The 3,726-nt window shown below is 53.7% G+C and overlaps 1 pseudogene; it reads right to left on the reverse strand.

Annotated features, from left to right (window-relative positions):
• Window positions 1-716: 716 nt before the first annotated feature.
• On the reverse strand, window positions 717-3,081 carry LOC100444221 (aconitate hydratase, mitochondrial-like; annotated as a pseudogene).
• Window positions 3,082-3,726: the final 645 nt, after the last annotated feature.

Below are 3,726 nucleotides of genomic sequence, written 5' to 3' on the forward strand. Positions count from 1 at the left end.
TGTCATTCAAATTTGCAAAGGCAGTGTGCAGGTGGGATCATCCCTGGACCGGGTGCCTCATTTGCTCAACACTCTGCATCTGGAGTCTGGAGCCCTCTAAGTAGTAAAACTCTTCATATCAATCACCTGCTTAAATCCCGCTGCTCTGGAGGTAGAATACCCTGGGTGCTGTGCCCACTGCTGACATCTCTACTGCTCTCACGCCACATGTTCACCCCACAGCATACCCTGGACCCTATTCTAGCCATGTGGTGTTATGTGCGATCCCCCAAAGAGCTGCCCTTAACACCTCCCCACAGCAGCTTGCTGAATCTGCCTTTTTAAAATATTTTTTTATTTTGGATTCTTGTTTTCCTTGCAAGAACAAAAGGTTCTCTAGAATGCTTCAACAACCAATGAAATGGTCAGGCAGGGGAAAAACTTTAGATGGGAGTCTTGTCAATAAAAATAAATACAGTTGCATGGAGCTGCTTAAGATTTGAACCAAACACTAAAAATAGGAAGGCAGGGGCTAAAAAGTTATTTTAAGAACCTCCCCCAACCACAGTCGTTCTGTGGGCTGAGCAGGGAGCAGGAAGCATGTCTGGTCACACCATCTTGGAATCAGAACCCATGGCTGGATGGATCGGATCCGCTGAAGGCGCACATGGAACTGAACTTGAACATGACGCCAGCCCTGGGGGGCAAGGTTGGCGGTGTGGTGGGAGGCACTGCCTTCACTGCTGCAGCTCCTTCATTCTGTTGAGGGCACTGCCGGCACAGAACCACTTGATCCACATCTCGTTGACGGTGTGGTTCAGGAGGATGGTCTCCTGGGTCCCACTGGGGTGCTTGATGATGCACTTCAGGGGTTTGTCAGGGGCAAAGTCCTTCAGGCCCTGAACGGTCAGCTTGTCCACAGGGTGAACCTTGTTGTAGTCAGCTGGGTCAGCGAAGGTCAGGGGCAGCAGGCCCTGCTTCTTCAGGTTGGTCTCATGGATCCTGGCAAAGCTCTTGGTGATGATAGCTCAGCCCCAGAGGCAGTGAGGCTCCAGCGCTGCCTGCTCTCGGCTCAAGTTCTCATCCCTGATCACCACCCACCTGATGCCATGTTTCCTGTAGTAGCGGGCAGTGTCAGGGATGGGGCCAAACTCCTGGGTGACGGCACTGCACACGGAGTTGGCCTCGCTGTTTTCAATGCTGATGGCACCAATGAGCAGGTTGTTGGAGATGTTGTCCAAGTGCCCACAAAACTTGAGCCAGGGGCCAGCAGCCAAGATGTGGTCAGTAGTACACTTCCCTTTGACCTTGATGAGGATCTGCAGGTCCTCCAGGTCCTTGCCATCCCACTTGTCAAAAGGCTCCAGGAGCTGCAGGCGCTGGCTGGTGGGGCTCACGTCCATGTGCTGGCCGCTGCTGTCCTGTGGGGGGTGCTGGTAGGTGTCCTGCCCTGGGTCAAACTCTGCTTGGGGAAGCCCATCTGCCATCGGAGCCTCCAGCTTGAACTTCTTCCCATCCTTGCCCATCAGGTAGTTGGTCTCTGGGTTGAACTTGAGGATTCCCACAATGGCCAGGGCTGTGACAGTGTCTGGGGACGTGACGAAGGCATGGGTCTCAGGGTTTGCATCATTGCAGCCGTGAAGTTCCTGTTGCAGGAGGTGACGATTGTGTTCTTCTTCCCCTTCTTGATGTCCTTTGTGTCCCAGTGGCCAATGCAGGGGCCACAAGCATTGGCCAGGACGATGCCGCCCACATTCCTCAAGATCTGTGCGTAGCTGTCCCACTCAATGGTGGCGCGGATCTGCTCGGAGCCTGGAGTGATGGTGAAGTGGGACTTGCACTTGAGGTCATGGGCCAGTGCCTGCTTGGCCACAGCTGCTGAGCGCCCCGGATCTTCATAGCTTTAATTGTTGCAGGTACCAATCAGACCCACTCGGATGTCCAGAGGCCATCCTTCCTTCTCTGCCACCTTGCCCACTTCTGCCACAGGGTGAGCCTGGTCAGGGGTGAAGGGCCCACTGATGTGCGGCTTCAGCTCACTGAGGTTAATTTCAATTAGTTGGTCATAATGGCAGCCAGGGTCAGGCACCAAGTGATCCTGGAATTCATCAGCTAGATTGGCAATGTCTGTCCGGCCGGTCTTACTTAGGTACTTCCTCATCCTGTGGTTGTAAGGGGACACGGAAGTGGTGGCCCCAATTTCTGCGCCCATGTTGCAGATTGTCGCCATGCCAGCACAGGAGATGGAGTCTATGCCAGGCCCGTCGTATTCCATGATTGCACCTGTGCCACCTTTCACTTTGAGGATGCCTGCCACCTTCAGGATCACATCTTTGGGTGAGGTCCAACTGGAGAGGGAGCCCGTTCACTTCATGCCAATCACCTTGGGGCACTTCATCTCCCAGGGGATCCCAGCCATGATCTCCACAGCATTGGCACCCCCAACTCCAATGCAGATGCCCCCCAGGCCGCCACCACTGGGGGTGTGGGAGTCAGTGCCAATCAGAAGAACCCTAAGGTATGCATAGTTTTCCAGAATAATCTAATGAATGATTCCAGATCCAAGCCTCCAGAAGTCCACGCCATATTTGGCACCTGCAGTTGCCAGGAAATTATAAACTTCCTGGTTGATGTCCTTGGCCTGGCGCAGGTCTTTCTCGCCCCCGAGCTGGGCCTCTTTCAGATGGTCACAGTGGATGGTGGATAGTATGGCCACCTTGGGCAGCCCACTGCTGACGAACTGCAGCGTGGCCACATGGTCCAGCCACAGCCACAGCTATGTCTTGCCCTGCTCGATTTCCTGGCTGGCCGGGTCATCCAGGTGTCCATACACGATCTTCTCCAAGAGGGTCAGAGGCTGGTTCAGTCGTTTGCGAACAATGTTAATGTTCTTCTCTAGCAGGTCATAGTGGACGTACTCTTTGGGCTCAAAGTGGCTCATCGCCATCTTGGCCCGTTGGCACAGGACTGAGGTCGCATGGTATTTCCGCACACCCAGAGCTTTCTGCAGCCGGGTCACCAGCGGGCTACAGGGCACCATTTTGTGCACTGACAAAGATGAGGTCGTGTGAATCTGCCTCTTTATCAGCGATGTCAGTCTCTCCAGTTGGCTGCTCCAAGACGCCATCCCTAACCCTGTCTAGTTAGGGATGAGATGAGACGCCTCTTCTCACTGTTGTCACATCAGCCTGAGCAACCTCATCACACGGACTCTCTGTCACTTGCTCATCGCCCACCAGGTATCCAGGACCTCTGTGTGGCTGGCAGATGAGTGAGTATGAAGTGTGCGGATCTGGGAAGCCTCTGGGCTCCAGCACCAGACACACCCGGGCATGATTCCTGCCTCCTCCGGTTGCTGGCTGGAAACCCTTTCACCAGACGCCTAGGTTGCTTCAGGTTCATTTTCCTCATCCGCAAGGTGAACATCCTGTTACTCGTCTTGCAGGGATGATGGAAATACTGAATTATATCTACAAATAATTGCATATATTAACAATGCCAGCCACATAGTAAATTTTCATTCCTTGCATATATCGCCACCTAGTGGACATCTTTAACCAATAAGATTAAATCCGCTTGGACATTCCAGGCACGACTTCACACTCCTCCTTTCCATCCTGCCAACCTCAGCAACTCACTGGATGCACCTGGACTGGTGCTGTCCAGCCTGCAGGCCGCCGGCCCCATGTGGCTGCTGACCACTTCAGCTGTGGCTAGTTGGAATGGAGACGCGCCCTCAGTGTAAAA

The sequence above is a fragment of the Pongo abelii genome, chromosome 1 (assembly GCF_028885655.2).
Source record: "Pongo abelii isolate AG06213 chromosome 1, NHGRI_mPonAbe1-v2.0_pri, whole genome shotgun sequence".
In the NCBI taxonomy this organism is placed as follows: domain Eukaryota; kingdom Metazoa; phylum Chordata; class Mammalia; order Primates; family Hominidae; genus Pongo; species Pongo abelii.